Consider the following 26,807-nt stretch of genomic DNA (forward strand, 5'->3'; position numbering starts at 1 on the left):
ATTGTGTAACATATCCTGGTAAACTATAAACATTACTATAAGGGTCCTAAGTATTATTCATCTACCCATCAATTTCTAACCTGCTTCTGAACTGTTGGCCATATTGAGTGTAAGGGAAGAAAGAAGTTGGAAAGGGAGATAGACGATCATGTTCTCATATTCACTCTTACTGGGCAATGCAGTCATTGAAGTAAACATTTTTATTTATAATATATGCATAAACAAAGTGGATCTTAAAATGGAGGATAAACACAAGTCAAAAGTAGTGAAGTTGCTTTAATTTCTGTTTACTTTTTCTTTAACAGTTTAAATTAATATTGAATTTTGTGGTTCATCTTCTTTCGTAGGCTTGTACATCTATTGTGAGATATTTTATTTGTGTGTGGTTTTGCTCTATTGATTGTGCAAATATTAAAGAGCTTCCAGTGTGTAGTTTGAGATTTAGCTTTTGTTAATATTTTTGATATTAGCCTGTTGTGTCAGTAGGGATGAAAAGCATAGAGCTGATCAAAAAAAAACAAAGTTTTTTCTAGCTGAAACAAAAGAAGAATGTAATCAAAGCTGTCATATAGAAGCTGAACTTAGCAAAATTTAAAATTTGGAACATTTTGAAAAAAGAAAAATAATACCAGTCACCTTGGAAGTTGGCATGTTGCTATATAAATAAAATGTATTATTATTATTACGGACTATGTCAGCTGAGGAAAATAACTGGTGTAAATGAAAGAAAAAAGATCAAAAACTGTGAAGAAAAGCAAATAAACATTTACTGTGAACTTAGTGTTGGGCAGTTCATACCAAAAACCGTTTTTTATTTTTGTTATGATATGGATTTTTCTTATACCGCAACACTGCTTTACATTGCCTAAACAACGCTCGGAACATGGCGCATTGGGAAACTGTTTAAGGGGGGACTTTTTTCAGTGCTGCACCGCTAAACACGAATGCAACAGAGTACATGCGTTAGAGAAGGTATTGAACGGTGCTAATGGACAGAGAACATTCTGAAACTGAAGCTGTAGCAGACAATAAAGTTGAACATGATGACACAGAAGAACTTTTGTCGAAAAAAGGAACCATGTCTGTTGTCTGTAGATACTTTGGTTTTAAAAGTTCAGATGTAGACCATTATGTTCAAATGTGTGAATACTGTTTCTATACTACTGGATAATACTGCAAGCCAAGTTGTACTTATTCATTTATTTTTTTTCCAATACTGTGTAATGTACCTGGGTACTGTGTAATAGTGTGACGACATGTTGAATTTATTCTTGACATTTCCACTTTAATCTCGACGCTTATGACGAGAATAAAGTTGACATGTTGACTTTATTCTCGACATTTCTACTTTGTTCTCGCCGTTTATGTCGAGATTAAAGTCGACATATTGACTTTATTCTCGTAATTTGTCAGAATTGTAGAACATTGTAAACTAAACTTCATCTTAACATTAATATTTAGTTTACTAGATTTTCTCAACCCCCGTCATAAGTTATGTAGCACATTAAATGCTTTGTGTTAAGTGTTCCCTAAGCCATGTTAATCACTACATGCTTCTTAAACTGACTTCCTCTTGTATTAAGAGGAGGCGCAGGCAGCACACAGAATATATTAATTTCATGATATTCCTGCTCCCTGAACATTTAGAATGCGAAGATAAATATTTGATATCATTTTCATGATGAAATGCATTAAAGCATGTATTAATCATATGGGGGCACGGTGGCATTGAGGGGGCACTGCTGCGTTGCCGCAAGGGGATCCTGGTGTTTCCTGCCTTGAATGTGCATGTATTTCTGGTGGATTTACTCGGCGTGCTTCAGTTTTTTTCAAAGTCATGTAGGATGTGGGATTTTGTAAGGTTATATTGACTCTGCTAGTGTATGTATTGCTCGCATTCACCCTGCGATGTGCTGGCGCCACATTCAGGATTTGCTCCTGCCTCACACACAATGCTTGCTGGGATGGGCGCAACCCTGAATGAATGGCATAATTAAACCTGTATAACCAAGATTTTTTTAAAGTTCTGAACACTCCGTGGTCTAAGTTTATAACTAGGTTTAATTTCAAAGAGGTTTATCGTGTGGTGATTAGTTATGTGGAGAAAGAAAAAGGAAAGATAGTAACTGCGGGTTTGGTACATCAAACAGAGACAGCATGCATGCAATAAAGAAAGCCCACTCCGAAGAACATCCATTGAATTCTGTGTTCGTGTCTCCGATCACCAGATCACAAACCCAATTTTTACACAATATTTAAGTTAAACATGTGTGATACCTATTCATACATCCAGTTTTTTGGAGCCTCGTCACACCTGCCATAAAGTTCTCTACACTGAACGTACACATGGGGACCCCTTACTGCGAGGAAGCAGAACTACCATGCATGTTTAATACCTGCTTTAATGCATTTCATCATGAAACTTTATCTTAGCATTCTACATTTTGAGAGAGCAGGAATATCATGAAGTGAATGTATTCTGGGTGCCTCCTCTTAGTGCAGAGGAAGTCAGTTTAAGAAGTGTATAGCGATTAACAACTGGGTCGGAGAACACTTAATACAAAGCATTTAATGTGCTACATTAACTTATGATGGGGTTTGAGAAAATCTAGTTAATTAAACATTGATTTTAGGATGAAGTTTAGTTTTCGACATTCTACTTTAATGACAAAATAAACTATGAGAATTAATTGGAAATGTCGACTTTAATCTCGACATATAGTTTGTTTTTTTTTCTTCACTTTGTCCTTATTTTTTTTTCTTCACCGTGGCCCTAATACGCTTCTATAGGGCTATACCACAAATAGCATTATAAATGCAAGTTGCAGTTTAATTATTTATGTATATAGCTTAGCTTGAAGCAAGGTCCATATTAATGCAGTTTGCCTTAACGATGGTTCATTTGGTAAAGATGTCATCACCAAGTTGCACTTGTTTTATTTTATTTTAATTTGGTGAATACTGTGTAATGCATCTGGTCTTTGAAGTCTTGGAAGTAATAGTATTATTACTGGAAGTTGCACTGTTATTTATTGTATTGTTATTATTTATTAGTTTAAATATTATGCAGTTTAATGATGGTAAAGTTGTTTAAAAAGTCACTTTAACATGTCAGTGGACAGAGATTGTTAACATTAACAAAGTGTAGTTGGTTTACAGAAAATATTTACTATTTATTCATTTTCTAAGACATGTTCAGTGCAATACAACTTTTGACAAGCACCTCTGGATATTTTACTAATTCTAAATGCCTCTTTGGATGGTTGAAACTATTTTGTTAAAATTTTAGTTTAAGTTGTTTGCAAACTTTGTTCAATAAAAAGGCTCTATATTTTGACTGCATCTGTCATGCAATGTGATTCATTCTCTTCATTAGTGCCACCCTCTTGAAAACTATCACTTTATGGGGCCATGCAAACCTGTATTAATACTTGTGTGCACATTAAAATGTTTTTTTGTACGATGTACAATTCTCATGACAGTGGAATAGGTTATTCTTAGCCAGTAATTGCAGTGGAAAATGTGGTTAACATCCACTCATACATGGGAAAAAAATACCGTCCAATACCGTGAAACTGGTATAATTTTGAAAAATACCGTGATATAGAATTTTGGTCATACTGCCCAGCACTACTGTGAACTAATGAAAATCCTCCACAATGCAGGAGTGAATGAATCACAGCCAGCTATTTCAGAACAGTGTAATAGTAAAGGCCACAACAGAAAATGCAAACATTACCTTCACCACCCAATTCATTACAATATAATGAAGTCCTGTCAGAATTATTATTATAAAGATGAGTGTGAGTTCTGGGTAATTGGGTAAAAAATAAAATAAACCTGTATAAGATTGAAAAAAATGAAAGATTAAACCACACATGATCCAATGAATAAAATGTTAGGGATTTTTTGGAGAGAGTCCAATGGTTAGGGCATGAAATTGCTTGGTTACTTATCTTGACTTATGATGTGTCTAATCTTTATAACAGCAGAATGCCTTTAAATGTGTACAGAAATATGTGTCTCTTGATATACAAGGAAATGCCTCCATATTCATTGGCTGTTGCTTGATTATGACCCAACATACAGTGCCAATTTTATCAAAGAGGCCATTAGTGTTAAGGGTAGTGAAATATCTTAGCCTTGTCAATTCACTTTCTTAAATTTAAATCCAACCAAATATGCATTCACTTTCTGAAAGGAAAACTCAAGATAAAAAATAACTTAAGCTTGGTAAAGCATTATAAAATCAAAAATCCTTAAATGTGGCAAAGTCAGTAGCACTGTCAGTAGACTGGCTATTTATTGTGTGAAATGCATCCCATGTTTTATACTTACTTATGTTCTTCTTCTTCTTCTTCGTCATATCTCAGTGTTGTAATTGCACGTCGACGTGGGCTCTAGCATGAGGAGACATCAAACGCCACAGATCTCTGTCTTGGGCCGTCCGCGTTACATCTTGCAGTCCCATGTCATATCTTGAGAGTGCTGCCGACACCCATGTCGTTCTTGGGCGCCCTCTCTTGTTGGTTCCGTCCACTCTTCCATGTAGTGTGATGTTAGCAATCTTGTTCTTGTCCATCCGGAGTACATGACCTAGCCACTTATGTTGTCGTTCATGCACTCGTTGCACTATCGTTTCTGTCTGGTTGAGGGCCTTCCTGATGTCTTCGTTTCTCATCTTGTCTATGATGCGTACTCCAAGTATCTTTCTGAGCGCTGCCATCTCGAACACGAGCAGTTGTCTTTCTTCAGCACTTCTAAGAGTCCATGTTTCGCATCCGTACAAGGCAATCGGTACTATAAGCGAGTTGTATAGTCTCATCTTGGTTATCTTGTTGATGTTCTTGTTCTTCCAGATGCTGTCCAGGTCGCTCATTGAACTTAAGGCTATGGCTGTTCTCGTTCTGATGTCTTTCGAGCTGTCACACATTATGGTTAAGGTCGATCCTAAATACTTAAAACTGTCTTCATGCTGCAGTTTCTTTCCTCTGAGCAACATGCCCTCTTCAACTCTATTCTTCGTTTCTTGCTCAGGCTTCGAGCTCAGCAGCATCCATACTGTCTTGGTGTCTCTTGTCCGTATCTTGAACTGACGCTTTCCACCTTATTTAATAGGAGTTGTGCGTGACTGCGGAGTTCAGTTATAAGACCGATGTCGTCAGCAAAACGAAGGTTGTTAATCGTTCTGCCATTCACGCATGCTCCTTTGCTTTCTAGTCCGTCGAGTGCCTCCCGCATAATGTGCTCTAGATAGATGTTGAAGAGATCCGGCGACAATATGCAGCCTTGGCGTACTCCGATTGCTAGTTGGAACCACTCTGTCACATCTCTTCCGACTCTTATGGCTTACTTATGTTACTTAAAGGTAATTTGACCCTGAGGTTAGGCTAACTGGCAATCAACTTAAAAATCTGTGATGTTTTAAATGATAGACCTATTTTCAGGTGTCTTGTATTTGACTGAAATAGGTTTTATTTCCTTGCCCTGACATTGCTTAATTATAAATAAAAACTATACATGCACCACAGTGAAGTATTTATCATATAAAAAGTTTTGGAATATCATGCAGTTCTGTTTGAAGTGCCATAGATTTACCAACCTCAAAAATCTTTGACTAGACATGAATATACAGTAAATGGTATGCCACAGGTTGCCTTGTTCTTTGACCAGTTTCAATATATAACATGTTAGGGAGACTTGAACTTGTTTGTTGTTTGCATGGAGTTTGCACACAACTCTCTATGTTTTCTCTATGTTGATACTCTAGTCAACAAATTTGTACCAGTAAAGGTGATTGGTGACGCTAAATTGACCCATTTTTACTTTAGGCGTGTGTGAGAGAGTGGACTACGCGAGAAACATTCACCTTGTTCAGGAGTATTTCTTTCCTTAGACCTAGCTCTACCAGGTTAGGCTGTGATCCTTCAAGACTTTAATTTAATTAAGAATGTCATCATGTTATGGATTTATTTCTACCAGTGCCCAGTGTTGGGTTGGTTCTTACTTTACACTTGATGAGACCAGAATGATTTTGTCTTTCTTTGACTGTAATTAGGAAAAACAGGTACAAAAATGGGTATGGAATAGTCCATGTAGTACTTCTATGTAAATTTCACATTAGTGATAATACCGAAAAACACTAAACAGAAGATTTTACAATATAATGCAACTGATTGCAATGTACGTATAGTAATACACAATCAAGTACATTAACTTTTATAGTATTTATTGTGTACACAAATAAATGTAAAATGAACACAAAATTGAATCAAGTGAACAATTTCAATAAGTCTCCATTTAAAAACTCATTGGATCAAATGAAGTAAATAATCTGTATAGACAGAATGGTACTGGGTGGTTTAATGTCTTGGTGCATGTCAACTTTTACAGATCTATTGTGTATTTGTGTGTGTTCATTTCTTTCTCTTCATCATCCATCATGTGCACTGGTAAGACAACAAACTTAAGCTATCTACACCCATTCATTGTTTTAAATACATGAGTTTGAGTGTGCTTATGTGCGCACATGTATATTTTAATATTTTTCAAATCAATAGTCCTGGTCCCATGAATAAACAAAGCAAACTGCAAAAATCCCAGTTAAATAAAATAATTTCTTCAGCAGTTACCATTGGACATACAGTAGGTCAAAACTGTTTTTGAAATGGTGGACAAAATTGAACACAAAATAATAGGTCTGGAGCCCGTAACAGGACAAACATTGTCTTGAAAAAGATGGGTCAATTTTTTTCAAAAATGATCATTGTACATAGGTTTTCAAAGACACCATGTTAAAACAACTTTTGTCAACATTTTGAACATCATAGAATCAGTATCTAAACCTAACTCAACAGCAAACGTTTCCAAACTTTAATGCACATGGAAGTAAAATGGAGGAATGAATTAAAATTTTCCTTGAAGTTGAAGCTTTTCCAGTTTTATCTGAGGAATAGGTCTCAGACTTAGTTTCTAGAGGGCTGCAGTGGCTGCAGGTTTTCATTGCTGCCACTTTCTTAATTAGTATTTAGTCACTGCAGCTAATACAACATACTTTGTTGCCTTGATTTTAATAAGTTTCCCTTTTAATATTCCAAAGCCAAAATTGTTTATTTCTTTCCTTAAACAAGCTGCCCGTTAAAATATGAACTGAGCTGCTGAAAACAAATGGATTATGTTCTTAGGAAAAGAAAACAAACAATATTGTAAGTGTGTAACCTGTCAGGGTCATTGCACTGCCAAGCTCAAAGTTCCTGGAGGACTGCAATAAGGGGACTGGGCGGTCTCGTGGCCTGGAACCCCTACAGATTTTATTTTTTTCTCCAGCCTTCTGGAGTTTTTTTTTGTTTTTTCTGTCCACTCTGGCCATCGGACCTTACTCCTTCTTATGTTAACTAAGGTTGTCTTATTTTAATTTCTTATTTGTCTTTTATTCTTCTTTTCTTCATTATGTAAAGCACTTTGAGCTACTTTTTGTATGAAAATGTGCTATATAAATAAATGTTGTTGTTGTTGTTGTTGCAATAGCTTCAGGTTTTCACTGCAACTAGTTTTATTGTTAGAAGCCAATTCTTATTGTTAGCTGAACATGTTATTGTATTTAGTTTTATGCTTTTATAGTGTAAAGTATGTTTTATTAGTAACAGCAAGTGGCTACTGATTAAGAAAAGTAAATTAAATAAAAACCTGAAGCCACAGCAGCCCTTTAGGAGTCTGAGACCCCTAGTCCAGGGAATTTCATGACATGCTTGATGTGGCATGGCACTCACAAGACTAAAAGAAGAGTGGAGTTGAGGAATAGGATCTTGGATTCTAGTAATAACAACATACTGTATCTTCCAAATAATTTTGATAATTTTAGAAAATTATACTGTGCAATAATATTTGCAGAACAGCATAAATGTTTTATCAATATAGTCTGAAAGCATAATGTATGCAAAGATATTTTTATTTTTTGACACTTTATATTACCACCCCAATTAAAGCTGATGAACAGTTGCATTCACTGTAGCAGAAAGTTTCTCTCTTCTTCCTGGTAACATGGGTAATTAGTAAAATTGCACATAATAATATAAGAGTGTCAGCTTGCATTGTTAAAAGCGTGCCAGTTCCACTTATTGGGCAGGTGTGTGTAAGACCCCCATTGGACCTCCTGCTTGCAGTAAGAGAAACAGGGGGATATATTTTTAAGAATATTTCTGAATCATTAGTTTTTTCCTGACAAGGTGACATTACTTCCAGATGATAATAGCTCAGGTGTTGAAAATAGTGGAAAAAGCCACCTGTAATACCGCAGTGCACCACATAGTAGGTTATTAATTACTAATTGCTGTCAAAATAATGTAAATCTAACAAGGACATTTCAAAATTCCTCTTGTGAACCTGTCTAGTTAGTATCTCAGAAGCAGATTTAAACTTGCCATAAAATCCTTTAAGATGTAAGACTCAAAATTTGTGAACAGTTTCATGACACCTTCCACTATTTAAAAAACAAATTGGCACATATGCCAACTTTGCAGAATGGTTTTACTTAGCGAATCATTATTTCATAAAGAACTCGCAACAAGTGTAGTTATATGTTTCTGGTATTCCATGAACTTCTGTCTATTGAGAACTTTGCTTTCAAAGGCTATTAAATTTGAATATTGTTTTTTTCTGTTGAAGAAATTAAACTAAAGAGCTGGTAATAACTGAATAAAAACTAATTATAGTACCTTGATATAAAGTATGCATTATATTGTTTATAATTATAAATGAGTGAGTGGGTATATACAATATTTGGCCAAAAGTATGTGGACGACCCTACAAATTACTAGGTTCAGGTATTTTAGCAGTACCCATTGTTACAAGATGCCTAAAATCAAGCACAGAGGCATGCAATCTCCATTGACAAACATTGGCATTAGAGTGGATTGTATTGAAGAGCTCAGTGACATTAAACAAGCTAATATAATAGGATGCCACCTTCTACCACAATACATGAAATTTCTGTTTTTATAGATCAGATCCGGTCAACTGTAAGTGCTATTATTGTGAAGTGGAAGAATCTAGTAACAACAACAGTTTTGTCTTGAAGTGATATGCCACACTAACTCTCAGAATGGGACTGTCAAGTGCTGATGTGTGAAGCATGTAAAAATTGCCTGTTTTCTTTTGCATCACTCACAGCAGAGTTCCAAACCGCAAAAGCAACATCAACACAAGATGTGTGAACATTAGTGAAAGATCATTACTTGTAATAACAAATATTGGCTGGAGTGGCATAAAGCACAGGACCATTGGACCCTGGAGCAGTGAAAATATGTTCTCTGGTGTGAATTGCACTTTACTATCTGGCAGTCTGATGGAAGAATATGGGTTTGGTGGATGCCAGGAGAATGCTACCTTCCAGAAAGTATAGTGCTTTATGTAAAGTTTGGTGGAAGAGACATAATGATCTGGGGCTGATTTCAAGATTTGCACTAGTCCCCTTGTTTCCATTGAAGTGTATTGTCAATGCTACAGCATAGACATTTTAGACAATTGTGCCTTTTGTGGCAACAGTTTGCGGAAGGCTCTTTACTGTTCCAGTATGACTGTACCAATATGTATAAAGTCAGGTCCATAAAGACACGTTTTCATGGATTTGGTGTGGAGGAACTCAAGTGCACTGCAGAGCCCTGATCTCAATCCTATTTAACACCTTTGGAATAAATAAGAATGTTGATTGCAAGAGAGATCTTCTTGTCCAATAATAGTGCCTGGTCTCACAAATGCTCTTTTAGGGCACAGGTTCGCACAGACTCACTCCAAAATCTTGTGGAAAGACTTCCCAGAAGAGTGGAGGCTATTATACCTGCAAATGGGGGCAACTCCATATTAATGTTGGTGGTTTTGCAATGGGATGTCCAACAAGCTCATATACTGTATGTTTGATGGTCAGGTACAGTATCCACAAACTTTTGGCCATACACCATATGTGTGTGGTTTGAGTACATTTACCACAGTATTCTTTCTGAAAACACATCAAGTTCATGTGTTGGAAAGTTAGAGTAAGTTAGGATTTTGCCCATTGCTTTTCCAGTTAAATTTTTGGAATCATGTATTGGGGATTAAGGAACAAAACTGAAATGTTTGATCCCACAATTTCAGGAGTGGTGCTGATTGGAGATGTACTGACGTGCTAACATCATCCTTGTAAACAAAAAAGAAGTGGCTGATAGTTTTTGTGTTTTCTGTGGTGTGAGAGTTAAATAAAAAATACATTTTGCTCCTAAAAGCTGTTTGTTTCGGTTGCTGTTGAGGAGGCGTTTGGGACACTTTAAAGCTTTTTTCCCTTTAGAAGGGTTTTTTGCTTATAGTGGAACCTCAGTTCACGAACGTCTCGCTACACGTACAAATCGGTTTACGAACAAAAAGTTCGCCAAACTTTTGCCTCGGTTCACGACCACACACTCGGTATGTGAACAAGCCAGTTTCCCTTTCGGTTTGTACGTGTTCAGTCTCTCCCTGTGCATTTCCTGTGCAGCAAGCGAGCGAGCAAGAGAGAGAGAGCGTGACACACACACACAGGCGTGCGAGAGAGAGACACACACACACAGGCGCGAGAGAGGCACACACACACACTGGCGTGCGAGACAGAGGCACACACACACACAGGTGCCCGAGACAGAGGCACACACACACAGGCGCGCGAGACAGAGGCACACACACACACACACACAGGCGCGCGAGACAGAGGCACACACACACACACAGGCGCGCGAGACAGAGGCACACACACACAGGCGCGTGAGACAGAGGCACACACACAGGCGCGCGAGACAGAGGCACACACACACAGGCGTGTGAGACAGGCACACACATACAGGTGCAGGAGACAGAGGCACACACATAGGCGCAAGAGACAGAGGCACACACACACACAGGCGCACGAGACAGAGGCACACACACACAAGACAGAGGCACACACACACACACACACGAGACAGAGGCACACACACTTAGGCGTGCAAGACAGAGGCACACACACACACAGGCGCGGGAGACAGAGGCACACACACACACAGGCGCGCAAGACAGAGGCACACACACACATACACACACACACACAGGCACACGAGAAGAGGCACACACACATAGGAACGCGAGACAGAAGCACACACACACACAGGCGCGTGAGACAGAAGCACACACACACACACACACACGAGACAGAGGCACACACACAGGAGCACGCTAGAGAGAGACACACACAGGCGCTCCAGGCTCGCGAAAGAGAGACACACGCACACACGAAAGAGAGAGCGAGCGAGCCAGAGAGGGAGGACTGGACGCATAAGGTAGAAAAGGCTTGTTTTTGGTTTTAGTTCTGTTTACAGCTATCAGTTCGTAGCTTGCATTGTTGCAATGTTACTTTTCTTGGTGACAGCAGGCAGTTGAGAGGGAGAATATTACAGGAACTTAAGGGGTCAGAAGATATAAAATAACTGTAGCAGTTATTTTTTTGACTGATTTTTTTTAGTTTTACCATTTAATTTAAATCATTTCATTTAAAAAAAAAGTTGAGCAGTTATACTAATCCAAAGTGAAATATTAATAAGGACTTAAATTAATAATAACTTCAGTGCGTGTCCTTTTGCATATTTGACTTCTTAGAAAATGACTTGGAAGAGTCAGTCTTCTATGAAGGATACAAATGCAGGAGATGCCAGCTGATCCAGCACTTTGAGCTCAGGATCAATGTACTGGAGGAGGAGTTGTCTGGTATGTGTTGTAGTAAAGAATTTGCAGACTTGGGGCCCCTTGTATAATGCTGTGCATTGAATTCACAGTAAAACACGGCGTACGGACAAAAACAGAAATGTGCGTACGCATAAAAAAATCCAGATGCATAAATCTGTGCATATGCCAACTTCCACATTCTTCCGCTACATAAAACCCTGTCAGTGTGAACCGTATCATACGTGCGTGCATCGGTCGCCCTACCCTGTGTCCTCTCAGAATTACGCCTTTTTGAATATGCAAATCAATATAAAGAGCCCTTAAGGTCAGTGTCCTGTGAAAAGACAATGACAAAAGCATGGGGAAAAAAGAAGAATTTCAGCAAGTACCAAGTGGAGGCAAGGAAAAACGTACTGTAAGAGCCAATCTTAGAAAGTTAAAATTTTGAGTCAAACTCATATTAATATTTGCTTTATTTGAATAGAATATAATTTCTTCCATAGTCATAGACAATGGTATAGTCTTTTCCCCCTATAAGTTAGTAAGAGATAGAATCTTCTTGCTATAACTAAGAAACAGAGTGTTAATAAGCTCTTGTTGTGTTTAGAACAGGTCCCAGTAAACAGGGACTTGAAAGACCCATTTTCAACTTAGAAATGGGATAAGCATACAGTTTTCTGACCACTTTGAAATGGTTCAGAAACGCTTTGAAATGGTTCAGAAATGCTTTGAAATGGTTCAGAAATTATGTGACTAGTAATGATTTAAGATGTAACAAGATTAAGCTTAGAACTAAATTTTTCTTATTATAATTTTTCCCTTTTTTTGCTATTTTAATTTTCCTTTTTGTGTGAACTGTTTTACTTTGAAACTTAACTAAACTTTTAAAAACGAAGATATTTTGTCTGTGGAATCATTTCTGCGCGTCAGGCCTTTGCTGAATCCCATTTTTTGAGTTAGAGCTGCAGAATTTTGGAAACTTTGGGAAAACGCAGCTACATTTTCGTCAGAAAACTTGCCATCTTAAGGCCTTGGAACTGGAATCTACCATCTGAGGACGCTTCTACAGAACTCATCAATGAAAGAAAAAGAACTAAGTCATTCCAAGGTACTGTGCTCTTATCTTCTTGCCATTATCGTAATGAAAGCAAGGTCGCCGTACCTGAACTTGAGAAGATTTTAAGAGACTGTGATATTATAAAAGACTTTGTGGATGATCGCTTTTGCCTGAGTTTTTGAAGGCTCGCTATAAGGAAGTATCTGCTTTGTTGGAACGTGCCGATTGTGACGTTTGTTGTCGTCAGGAGAACCAGCTGTCAGTCTTTTGAGCTGTCGTCATGGCAATATCTAAGCATAACTCCAGTGAAGTTAGTAGTGACTTGAGTACAGACTCTAAGCCAGAGAATGTAATCGGAGATCTTAAAGGTCACATAAGTCAGAGGAAAGATAAACTTTCTGTGCTTATAGCTGAAATAGAAAGTCTTAAAGATACTCCAAAAAATCATTCAGAAGTAGCAGAAAGACTTGAAATTTTTTGCGAGACGCACAGTGAGATAGAGGAGTTGCATCAAAGGCTAATATCAGCACTGAGTAAAGAAGGCACAGTTAAGAAACAGAAAACGACATTCGCCGAAAGCTCTAAGAATTGGAACGAATTTATTCATGTTACAAAGCTATGGCTGAAAGATGCAAATAGACTGTTAACACACACATCCGACGAACAGCTAGTTAACAAATTCGAAGAGATGCAATTGCAAGAACGGGATCGCTCAAAGTCAAAGTGCGAAAGTCTTCTCCACAGTTAAAGCACGCTTTGGATATTAAATGTGACTCTTTAGCACAGAAAAGCACTGCAGCATCATAACCTTCTTCAGCAGTGTTGGTTGAACAATCGACACTCGATAGAATCCTACGAAGGTTGGATGAACTCGAGTCGGAAAGGCAGGAACGACCAGTAATTATCTCAGGGGCCCCTTTGCAGACTTACAAACAAGATCTCGTTGATATGCTAGCGCAAAATCAAGCCGAATATCAGAAAGCAATTATTGAAATGGCTAAATCATTAACCCAACAAAACAGAGCTACTACTCCACCACCTCCAGCACCAACCCCAGTGCCACGAGGTGAAGTACCACACAGACAGGTCCCTTTATTTTCAGGTGACCCACTTGAATATACAAATTTCATCAGAGCCTTTGATCACGCTGTGGGTGATGTATTAGCAAATTCACAAGATAAATTAGATTACCTGATCCAGTACACCAGAGGTTCGCCTCAAGAAATGGTTAAAGGCTGTACACAAATGTTACCAGATGAAGGCTACTCAGAAGCTAGAAGATTGCTTGAAAGATATTATGGCAATGAGCTATTCGTAGCAGACGCATACCCCAATAAAGCATTGAAATGGCCTCAAATAAAGCAAAACGATGGGGAAGCTTTAAGAGATTACGCTAACTTTCTCTCAATCTGCATGAACACTATGAATAATACAGGGAACGGTGGAGAATTCAATAACAGTCATAATGTGCGTGCTGTGCTTAAGAAATTTCCATTCTCTCTGAGAAACGAATGGATGAGGTATGCTTATAAGCTTAAAGAAAATAAAACGAGACCTGGCATACCTGAACTAATTAAATTTTTGCGTAACGAAGCTGAAATGCTTCTAGACCCTGTGCACAGTGCCGTTTCACAAGGTGACACTTGTATAGAGAAAAAAGAAAAGATCGAGAAAGCCAGGCCTCCTCAGAAGTACGGACAGAGATCGGGAGTAGGTATTTTCACTACAAGTATATCTGTTACTGCCGAAAAGGGAACTCAAGAAATCTCTGTCAAAAAGTCTGCTAATGACATAAGTGCATTTAAAAAGCCTTGTGTATTTTGCAGTGGTCAACATATTCTTGCTGAGTGTAGTAAAATCAAAGAATTGCCACACAAAGAAAGAATTGACTTTTTAAAATCTAAAGGTTTATGTTTTCGCTGTCTCAAACAGGGGCACCTTGGTAAGAACTGTAAAGAAAGAATGAAATGTCAGACATGTTCTTTTCAGCACCCAGACATCCTGCACATCAAAAAAGACAGTGGAGCAACATCTAAAGCTGCAGCCAATGTGGTAACACCTACTGAAAAGGAAACAGAGACTGGAACTTGTAACTTTACTGGGGCCGGAGAAGAATGTGCACTGCAAGTAGTTCCTGTTAAGGTAAAATCTAAGAAAGGCGAAAGGTATGTAGAAACATATGCCTTTATAGACCAAGGCAGTACAGTAATAATTTGCACTGAAAAGCTCCAGAAACAATTAAACCTTAAAGGGAGAAGAACACAAGTGTTTCTCAAAACTATGAATAACTATGATGATGATTCAAAAGTGCTAACACAAAGTTCTGTCTTATCAGATTTACAAGTCTGTGGTCTCAATGATGATGAATATATTGATTTGCCAAAGGTCTTTACACAGGTCTCCATTCCAATGGACAGAGAAAATATTCCACTACAAGAAGATATCGATAAGTGGGCATATCTTAAAGAGGTACGTCTAACTCATATTGACTCTGAAGTTGATCTTTTAATAGGAATCAACTACCCAGAAATCTTCAAGGAGTTACAAACCATACCTAGCCAAGGAAGTGGACCCTATGCTATGAAGACTGCACTTGGATGGGTGGTTGGTGGACCATACAAAGAGATAGATGACCTCACAAAACAAAGTGGTAAGATGCCCAAACATTCCATCAATCGTGTGTCAATAACAGAGATTGAGGATATGTTGCTGCAACAGTATAACACAGATTTTCCAGAGCATAGCTGTGAAGAAAAGGAGGAGATGTCATAGGAAGACATCAAGTTCATGCGCATAGCCTCAGAATCTGCGGGACTAGTAGGTGGCCACTATTCTTTAAATTTGCCTTTGAAGGATGAAACACTTAAAACGCCAAACAATCACTGTATTGCTGAACAGTGTGCTATTGGACTTAAAAGAAAATTGAGCAACAATTCAGGTTTCCACGGAGACTATAAAGCCTTCATGAAAGACATTATAGATAATGGTTACGCTGTTAAGGTACCCAAAGAAAGCCTAAATTGCAATGAAGGCAGAGTGTGATACATCCCACATCATGGTGTGTATCATCCAAAGAAAAATAAAATTCGAGTAGTCTTTGACTGCACAGCCACCTATCAGGGGATTTCACTTAATGAGCAATTATTAAAAGGCCCTGACCTATCTAACACACTCATTGGCGTCCTTACAAGATTCAGAAAGGAGCCAGTAGCATTAATGGCAGACATTAAATCAATGTTCTACCAAGTTAAAGTACCAGATAAAGACACTGATCTTTTACATTTTTTATGGTGGCCTGAAGGTAATCTAAGTAAAGACCTTGAAGAATTCAAAATGACAGTACATCTTTTTGGTGCTATTTCTTCACCCAGTTGTGCTTCTTATGCTTTGCGTAGAACAACCGAAGACGCCAGAGATACATTTCCTGAGGAAGCTGTTAACACCATTCTCAATAACTTCTACGTGGATGACTGTTTAAGGTCAGTGACAACAGAAGAACAAGCAATAAAGCTGGCAAAGGACCTCCAAGCTCTATGCCTCAAAGGGGGATTTCATTTGACTAAGTGGGTGAGTAACATCAGAGAAGTTTTATTGTCTATACCTGAAGAAGACAGAGCTCATGAACAAAAGGACTTAGACTTGAGCCACAGTCTCCTTCCCACAGAGCGTGCCCTGGGTGTCCAGTGGTGCACAGAAATGGACAGTTTCAAATTTCAGATTAAGTTACACAACAAGCCCGCTACAAGGCGTGGTATTCTGTCTGTTGTTAGCTCAGTTTATGATCCACTTGGTTTTCTAGCACCCGCCTTACTGCCAGCAAAGCTTATTCTAAGAGACTTATGCAAAGAGGAATTTGGGTGGGATGAAGAAGTAGAAGTCAAACACATTCAGAAATGGAAAAAATAGATGGACGATTTGCAGTTACTTACAGACTATAAAGTGAACAGATGCTTCAAACCTACCAGGTTTGGAACCATAAAGACAGCACAAATGCACCATTTTGCAGATGCTAGTGAAGATGGATATGGCACTGTCACTTACGTTGTCTTAACCAACGAAGAGGGCAAAAACCATTGTTCATTCCTGATGGGAAAGTCAAGAGTTGCACCATTGAAACAGGTCACAATTCCAAGATTGGAGCTGACAGCAGCCGTTGTGGCAGTTAAAATGGACAAAATGCTTAAAGGTGAGCTTCAAATGCCCTTAGAAGAATCTACATTTTGGACTGACAGCACCACGGTGCTAAAATACATTTCAAATGAAAGCACTTGGTTCAAGACCTTTGTTGCCAACAGAATCTCCGTGATCAGAGATTATTCACAGCCTTCACAGTGGAGGTAAGCCATATCTGCCCTTAACCCAGCTGATCAAGCATCCAGGGGGCTAAGCATAGAAAACTTTCTCAAAAGCACTACATGGTCACAAGGTCCAAGTTTCTTATTGAAGCCTGAAAGGGAGTGGCCAAAAAGACCAGATCAACTGAATGATTCACTCATTGAAGATGATCCAGAAGTTAAAACTTGTGCAGTTAACATGGCAAAAATAGAGGAAGCAACCGAGCCCATCAACAAACTAATCACCTATTTTTCAGATTGGCATCGCTTGAAGAAAGCAGTGGCTTGGTTCCTCAAGTTTAAAGACTTAATGCTGAACTTAAGAAATGAAAGAAAAACATTCCAACTAGAAGTCAGTCAGACTAAAAGTGATCCAGAAGAACAAAAATCACTCATTGCAAAGCACATGAAAAGGTATAAACTGACTCTAAAAACAAGTCCAGTTTCTCTAGACGATTTAGTTAAAGCTGAAACAGAGCTTATCCGCCTCAGTCAACAGCAAGAATTTCCAGAAGAATTAAAGGCTTTAAAGAAAAAGACTTGTGTTAAAAAGAACAGTCAAATCTATAAACTTGACCTGATCATACAAGATGGAATACTGAGAGTTGGAGGAAGACTCTGCAAAGCTGCAATGCCCGAAGAAGCTAAACATCCTGCAATTCTACACAAGCATTCACACGTTGCTTCTCTCATATTGCAACACATTCATAAACGAATTGGACATTGTGGGCGCAACTATGTACTCGCACAGCTACGCCAAAAATACTGGATACCTCAAGCGAATTCAGCTATCAGAAAAATAATTTCAAAGTGCACAATGTGCAGAAGATACAATGCGAAAGTAGGTGAGCAAAAAATGGCAGATTTGCCAGAAGATCGTCTAGCACCAAACCAACCATCGTTTACAAATGTTGGAGTTGATTATTTTGGCCCCTTCCTAGTCAAAAGAGGAAGAAGCCTAGTCAAGAGGTACGGAGTAATCTTCACATTTTTAACAACCAGAGCTGCGCATATAGAGATCACACATAGCTTAGACACTGATTCTTGTATCCAAGCCATACTCCGATTTACGGATAGAAGAGGACAAGTTAAAATCATGCGCTCAGACAATGGTACAACTTTTGTTGGAGCAGAAAGAGAGCTACGAGAAGCTATTAAAAAATTGGAACACAAAAAAATCAGCGACGCTATGATGCAAGAACAAATCAAATGGATTTTCAATCCACCATCAGCTTCTCATCAAGGTGGAGTGTGGGAAAGACAAATCAGGAGCATAAGAATGATCTTAAATTCGACACTAAACCAACAAACACTCGATGATGAAAACCTTCCTACAATGATGTGTAGAGTGGAATCAATACTCAATAACAGACCCCTTACAAAGACATCAGATGACCCAAATGATTTGGAACCACTCACACCCAATCACTTGTTGTTACTGAAGACAAAACCTGAAATACCACCCGAACTCGTTTCAGAAAATGAACCATACCCAAGAAGACGCTGGAAACAAATTCAATACATGGCAGATTTGTTTTGGAAAAGATGGACTAAAGAGTATTTGCCAATACTTCAAGAACGTCAAAAATGGCTTGCACCAAGAAGAAATTTTGAACCAGGGGACAATGTTTTAATTGTAGATAAAGCTACACCTCGCAATTCCTGGGTAATGGGTCGAGTCATCAAGACAATGCCAGATGCCAAAGGTGCAGTCAGAAGAGTTTGTGTGCAGACCAAAACCAGCACACTGGACAGACCCGTGAACAAACTGTGCCTGCTTCAAGAAACAGCCAATGTTTGAAATATGAAATTTTTAAAATGTAAGAGCCAATCTTAGAACGTTAAAGTTTTGAGTTAAACTCATATTAATGTTTGCTTTATTTGAATAGAATAGAATTTCTTCCATAGTCATAGACAATGGTATAGTCTTTTCTCCCTATAAGTTAGTAAGGGATAGAATCTTCTTGCTATAACTGAGAAACAGAGTGTTAATAAGCTCTTGTTGTGTTTAGAACAGGTCCCAGTAAACAGGGACTTGAAAGACCCATTTTCAACTTAGAAATGGGATAAGCATACAGTTTTTTTGACCGCTTTGAAATGGTTCAGAAACGCTTTGAAATGGTTCAGAAATTATAAGTGACTAGTAACGATTTAAGATGTAACAAGATTAAGCTTAGAACAAAATTTTTCTTATTATAATTTTTCCCTTTTTTTGTTATTTTAATTTTCCTTTTTGTGTGAACTGTTTTACTTTGAAACTTAACTAAACTTTTAAAAATGAAGATATTTTGTCTGTGGAATCATTTCTGCGCATCAGGCCTTTTGCTGAATCCCATTTTTTGAGTTAGAGCTGCAGAATTTTGGAATCTTAGGGAAAACGCAGCTACACGTACTATTAGCTGGTTTAAGCAGTGGTATAAACAACAAAAGAAAGTTAATCTAGTGACATAGAGTGCTGGAAAAACTCGAAAGTTCAAGTTCAGAAAGTCACACAGTGCCCAAAATAAAAAATAACTGGTCAGATATCAAAGTCGCCATTTAAGGCGAGTTATAGCCCACCGTCAGAGTGTCAAATAGAAGTGTCAAATTTTCCACTTTAATCATGTAGTTTATTTTGTCATTAAAGTCGAACATCATAAACTTCATCTTCAAATTGTTTAATTTACTAGTTTCTCAAATTCCATCATAACTAAAGTAGCACGTTAAATGCTTCATATTCTATGTGTACTTCTATGTACTCTATGTGTGTGAATCACTGTGTGCTTCTTAAACTGGCTTTTCTTACGCTGACAGGACACAGAATACATTACATTCATGATATTACAGCTCTCTGAACAATTTAAATACTAAGATGTATACTTGATATAATTTTCATGATGATAGGAATTAAAGCATGCATTAAACATGTGGGCACGATGGTGCAGTGGTAGCGACAAGCTGACACCCCATCCAGAGATTGTTCCTGCCTCCCGCAAGATGCTTGCTGCGCCATGTGCGACCCTTGATAAAATAATTTATTGCAGCAGTACTGTCTCTTTCAAACGTACTAACCCCCAATTCCTGTCCTTCCTTTTCTTTCTCCAAGTAACCAATCACCACACAATCAGCTCTTTAATAAATGTCAAGCCATCTGTAAACGTAGAACGCAGATTCTTCAAAACTTTTAAGGAACATTGAAATATATTCATAATATATGTTTAATTAATCCATCCATCTATCAATCCAGGGTCGCACCAGTCCCAGCAAGCATACAGCGCGTGGCAGGGACAATCCCTGAATGGGGATCCAGTTCATCATTGCCGCTGTCCACCGTGTCCACACATTTAATAATTAACAGTATACATTATTTAAATTAAGTTGAAATTTTATCTGGATAATGTAACATATATATATACTTTACTGCATTTCATCTTAAAAATGATATCAAGAGCTCCAAGAAAATAGCGCCTGGAAATCTAAATCAATTTAGAAGCCAGTTGTCATCATCTGTAAATATGCACTCTCTTCTATTGAATTGAATTGAACTCCTTTATTGTTATTGTATGGTACAATGAGATTCAATATGCAAATTCTCCATAAACTTATTTTTCTATAAAATGGTAAAATAACAACAACAATAATAATAATAATAATACAATAAAAAGCAATGACATATATACAATATGAAAGCATAAGTGGCTCAGGTTGTGCAATATTACAAATGCAATGCAAAGTTACAGTGAGGTAATTGTGCTTATAAGTACAAACATTTCTACCGGGAGCACTTGATGGACTGATTGAGTGTGTTTATAGGTCTTGGGATGAATCTGTTTCTGAACCGTGAGGTCCCTCCAGGAAAGGCACTGAAGTGTTTGCCGAATGAGAGAATTTCAAATAGACTGTGCCCATGGCTGAGGCAGTGTGTGCTAGAACAGGGGTGGGCAAATTCATTCCTGTAGGGCCGTAGTGGCTGCGGGTTTTTGTTCCAACCCAGTTGCTTAATTAGAAAACAATCCTTGCCAATAATTACATTTCATGACTTGTTAGTGCTTTAACTCTGCTATGTCAAGTCATTCTCATATCCTAGATTTTTTTTCCATTCTAAGGATATCATCCAAATACTTTGAAGTGTAAAACGGATGGGTAATTCTCAATCCTTCACTTTTTTCTCTTCTCTTTCCTTCCAAGTATTTAATTAAACCAAATAATGCACGATAAATACACACAGGTGTAAAGGGTAACAAGCAAAATGGATAACTGCTGGTTTCTTTTGTCATTTGCATCTTATTGCTAATAAGGAGCAATTAAAAACCAAGAATGCAGCTGTTTAAGACTTAAATAAGCAATAAGGGTTCATAATCTTAACGAGGGAGATAACTAAAATGAAACAGAAGTGTTTCTAGAGCAATAAGTGCTTCTTATTAAGCAATTGGGTTGGAACAAAAACCTGCAGCCACTGCGGCCCTCCAGGAATGAATTTGCCCACCCCTGTGCTAGAAGGTGTATCCCAATAATCCTCTTCGCACTTCACACAATCTGCGCTAGAGCCTTCAGATCACCTGCTGTATAGTTGTGATTCCACACTCAGATACAGTGGGTTAAACTACTCTGAGTGGTACACTGAGAGTAATAACGCTAAAGCAGCCATGGTATTTGTAATAGTTTGGCCATTCCATGCAGGTTGATTACAATCAGTTGCCTTAAACTAAAAAAACGATATGCAGTTAATTTCAGTGTATTTGATAAAGCTGCATCAGGGATGTGAATCTAAAAAATAAAGGGAAAGCACACATGAACAGTACCACTGCTTTGACGATGGGTGCTGCCAGTTTGCAAAACCAAGCTGAAAACTTGCGTACGCAATGGTTTGAGCTGGCGTGAGAATGTGTGTGGCTTTACACCAAATTTAGTTTTTATACATTGCTATGTGAGGGTCAAAATGGGTATATGCAACATTTTTGTGCGAATGCACCATTTATACATGAGGCCCCTGGTCCAGGCTTCCTTCAAAGAGACAGTGTGCCATCCATAAGGTGGCACAGGAGGACATTCTAGACCAGACAGGTAGAGATAGGTTGCTCACAGTCACAATGTGTAAGGATCCTTGTGGAGCGGAATGGTGTGTCTAAAGATTCCGAGGCAGTAGGCAGGCATGAGGAGCCCCAGTGGGCCCCAGTTCTGTGATATAGCGGGTCCATGGCTCTGAAAGAATGTTTTTTAAATAATCCATTGGCTGTGTCAGTCTCCGTGGGTGCACTTGCACAGCTGTGGCAAGTTGGTGAGTTAATTGGGACAATTCACACCCGCACATGAGGGTGCGATCTTTCTCAGTTGCTTCATCGGCTTACTGTGGTGTGTGATTAAGAAGCTGCACCCAATGAGCCGTATAAGTAGCATAGAAAGAGGAGGTGGAAACGAAAAAGAAAAACAAAAGGGAGGCTTGTAGAACAAGAGTGTGGCATTGGGGCAGTGAACAAGGATAAGCCAGATAGCTGAAGAGAGAGAGAGAGAGAGGTCAGTACAGTCAGGGGTCCCGTATCGAAGCGAGGGATCAAAGTGAGGGATTGGAGCTCGAAAGATGGATTGTACCCACTGATTGTGTGAGAAGTGGGTACGATCAAGGTGGCGTCCTCTCCTGTAATCCGTGGGACGACTGTGTGTGCGAGTAGGAGGGCGAGAGGACAACTGATGCTGAGCGGTCTGGCAGATGCCGATAGAGCCAGCCAAGACGGGGGGTGGTAGTGCGAGGATCGCGGCTGCTTAAGTCTCCACCAGTTAAGCAAGCCATAGTTGAGCTGGGGAGACATGGAAGGAGTTGTGCTTGACTCATTTGTCCCAATTACTGCTGCTGGTTTCTATTCTCGTTTTTAGCCTGGCTGTTTTTATGGATTATTTATTTATTGATCTTTGAGACCTGCACTATTTATTTGCACACTGTTTTGGTTTTTTGTTTAAATAAAAGCACTGTACACTTTTTACACCATCCCATTGCTCCAAGTGTGATTTGCCTTCATCTGCCAGCTCATTCGGTTACATTATTAATGGTGACTGGTTCAAGAGGCTCCCAAATATGGAAGAAGGAAAATGGAGCAGGACCCGCACCATCGCAAGTTCCCAGAAAGAAAAAGTTAGTGATAGTCTGGGACTCAATAAGTAGGGGGACTGAAGCACAGGTTTGCTCCACAAACAGAGTCTCGCATGTTATGTTGCCTTCCAGTGGCTCAGAAGGCAAGTGCGGGGGTGGATCCAATTGTCATTGTCCATGTTGGAACAAATGACATGCATAAGGGTAGTCTGTCAGTGTTGCGATCCAAATTTAAGAAGTTACAAGCCAGGTTCTGCAGCAGAACTGGCAAGGTAGTCTTCTCCAAAGTTCTGTCTGTCGCGTGCTAGTCCACGTAAGTCTGTGGAGATTAGAAGACTTAATGTGTGGCTCAGATCTTGGTGGAGGGTAGAAAGGTATCGGTTTATGGGGCATTGGAACTGCTTCTGGAACAGATGGGACCTGTTCTGCTGCAACTGGTTTCATTTGACCCTGAGGAGCACAAATGTGTTGGGGAGGCATATGAATAAGTTGGTTGGGGTTTATTTAAACTAGGAAATAGATAGGTAGGGAGTTTAGCACAGGCAAGGTTTAGAACTGTACATGAAGGAACAAACAATAGTGTAAAAATAAAAATGCATAGTAATGTAAATTCTAACCCAATGTTTAAATGCAAATGTAAAACATTAAAAATAGCTTGCTTAATGCTAGAAATATTAAAAATAAAACAAGTGAGTTATATGTAAAGGAGCATAATTATGATATTATAGCAATAATGGGAACCTGGCTTAATAACAAAAATGGGGATGAGTATAACATAGAGGGATACATATTTTTTAGGAAGGACAGACAGAACAGAAAGGAGGTGGGGTTGTTGTTTATGTCAAACAGAATTTAAACGCAAGCCCTCTTCAGTTGGACAATGAGGCCCATTTTAGGACAAGTGGCTTCGCCTAGAAAACATTAGGGAAAGAGGTTGGACCGCCTAATGCAGAGTAATATTAAGTGCATTACTTTTGAGTAATGTTAAAAAGGCAAGTTTACAGGGGATAACATACTAATGGGGGACATTAACTACCCAAATATTAACTGGGATAACCTTGTAAATAGCAGAGCACAACAGATGCTGTTTTTAGAAGTAATCACACAGTATGTTAAAGCACCAAGGTGGGTTGAAGAATGTCTTGAACTTTTAGGGTTACATGACAGTAATATAATACAGTTCTCAGCATTTTGGAAGAGTGTGGATGCAAACTGTTAAGTTTAATGTTTGTTGCACAAATTTTGTGCTGATGCGGCAAAGTCTAAGGAAGATAGAGAGGGATAAGCTTTTAAGTTTGGAGACAGCTGACTAGCAGTAGAACAGTCTTAAAAATGTTTTGCATGTAGTGCAGGACAGGTACATACCTAAATTTGGAATTAGTGGGAAGTTTAAAAACTCTGCAGTTGGTTAAAAAACGAAGCTGCAAAGGAAAAAAAAACACTGAATAATGTTTATAAGATTAATAACTCCAATGCGAATTGGATGGCATACATGAGCATAAAGAAGGATATTAGAGAGGCTAAAAGGCAGTTAGAGAGGAATGTCTCAGATAAAGCAAAATTGACCCAAACAGATTTATTCAGTATTTTAATAGTAAAAGAACAGTCAAGGCGGAGGTGAAGTGCATCGAGAATAGTAAAGGGGAATTAAACAATACAGGCTAGTGAAATAGTAGATACTCTAAACCAGGGGTCTCCAAACTACGGCCCGCGGGCCAGATGCAGCCCGCGAGGCCCTCTCATCCGGCCCGTGGAGACTTTTTTATCTACGGAAAAAAATTACGGAAATTTACGTGTATCCTGCCAAGATCACCCGCCGCTTTAGTAGTGTGTTATGTTTTTCAACCGATCACTACATTGCAAAACCTTATTCGCTGCTTACTTTTTCTACTTCTGTTCACAGTCAATGAGATGATATAACGCCATCTAGTGGCAGAGTTTTTAAATGGTTTGCTGCTTGTTCAAGACTTGATTATTTTGATCACAGTTTGTCAGTTGCGGTTGACTGCTGCGATGAGGAGGTGTTGGTGTCAGTTAGCGTCTAATTGTGAAACATGTTGCACTCTATTTTATTTAGTGATAATTTCCTTCGCGTAATTACTTACCAGTGTGTATAAAGTATTGGGAATGTCGTTAGTTTAACAAGAATTTTCTGAATATTCTGAAGAGGAAACATTAAAAGCAACAATCTCTCTACCATAAGTGGATATATTTGCAGACTATATTCAGGTAAGTTTAACTTAAGAAATCATAAGAATTTTTAAAAATTGTTTTGGGTCATTTGCAGATATAATTGCGACGAAATTAATTGTGTGAAGATACTTTCAGTTTCACTATTTATTCATGTTGAAGTCACTTTATTTTAGTGCCCAACGATGGCCGAGAAGAGGAAAAGAAAAATAGACGATGAGTGTCGGCAATTTCAAGAAGAATGGAGTTTGAAATACTTCTTCATCAAATCTGGCGAGAAAGCATTGTATGTAATTTGCAACGAAACTGTAGCTGTGATGAAAGAATACAACCTGCGCCGTCATCATCGAAGCAAACATCAGGAGAAATATGCACAGTTGGGAGGGTAAAGTTCGTGCCGAAAAATTTTCTAAATTACAAAATCAACTCACATCTCAGAGGGCATTGTTCAGTAAATCCTCAAATGAAAATGAATCCTTAACTAAGGCCAGTTATAAAGTTGCCTACGTCCTGGCTAAAAGTGGAAAACCGTTTACAGATGGTGAAGTAGTGAAGGAATGTTTGTTGGAGGTGGCTGAGGAACTTTGCCCAGAAAAGTCGAAACAATTTAAAAATGTAGCTTTGGGTGCAAATACCATTGCCTGCCGTGTTGCAGACATGGGTGAAAACATTGTGACTCAAATAGCGAAAAATGCAAGCAAGTTTCGCCATTTTTCAGTTGCAATGGATGATTTAGCTATTCCACCTCTCAACTGCTTGTGTTCATTAGAGGTGTGGATGAAGACATGAACATAACACAAGAGCTGGCTTCCCTACATAGCATGTATGGCACTGTTACCAGAGAGGATATATTCAATGAATTGAAAAAAACATTTGCTGATTATAACTTGGACTGGACTAACCTCAGTTGCCTGACTGTTGATGGAGGAAAAACATGAGTGGCATAAAGAAAGGCTTGGTTGGACAAGTGAAGCAGATGTGTAATGAGAAAAACATTCCACAACCAATGTTCCTGCACTGTATTATTCACCAGCAAGCTTTGTGTGCTAAATATGTGGGCATTAGCAGTGTACTGAATCCTGTGGTGAAGATGGTGAATTTAATAAGGTCACATGGGCTCAACCATAGACAGTTCAGAGACATGTTGAAAGATACTGACACAGAAGCGCAAGGTGTACCGTATTACACAGCAGTAAGATGGCTAAGTTGTGAGAAAGTTATGAGCAGAGTATTTGAATTAAGAAAGGAAATAGGTGACTTCCTGGAAAGTAAAGGCAAGCCACAGCCATTACTATCTGATGAAGAGTGGGTATGGAAATTGGCCTTTGCTGAAGACATAACTAGTCATTTAAATTTTCTGAACCTAAAACTACAAGGAGAGAAAAATCTAGTTTCTGATCTATACACCCACCTAAAGGCCTTCAGATCTAAACTTGTCTTGTTTTTGGAACAAGTACAG

The 26,807-nt window shown here is 38.6% G+C and overlaps 1 pseudogene; it reads left to right on the forward strand.

The window, feature by feature from the left end:
• Positions 1-15,682: 15,682 nt before the first annotated feature.
• LOC127528332 (uncharacterized) lies at positions 15,683-25,568 on the forward strand (annotated as a pseudogene).
• The last annotated feature ends 1,239 nt before the right edge of the window (positions 25,569-26,807 follow it).

The sequence above is a fragment of the Erpetoichthys calabaricus genome, chromosome 6, assembly GCF_900747795.2.
Source record: "Erpetoichthys calabaricus chromosome 6, fErpCal1.3, whole genome shotgun sequence".
Taxonomy (NCBI): domain Eukaryota; kingdom Metazoa; phylum Chordata; class Cladistia; order Polypteriformes; family Polypteridae; genus Erpetoichthys; species Erpetoichthys calabaricus.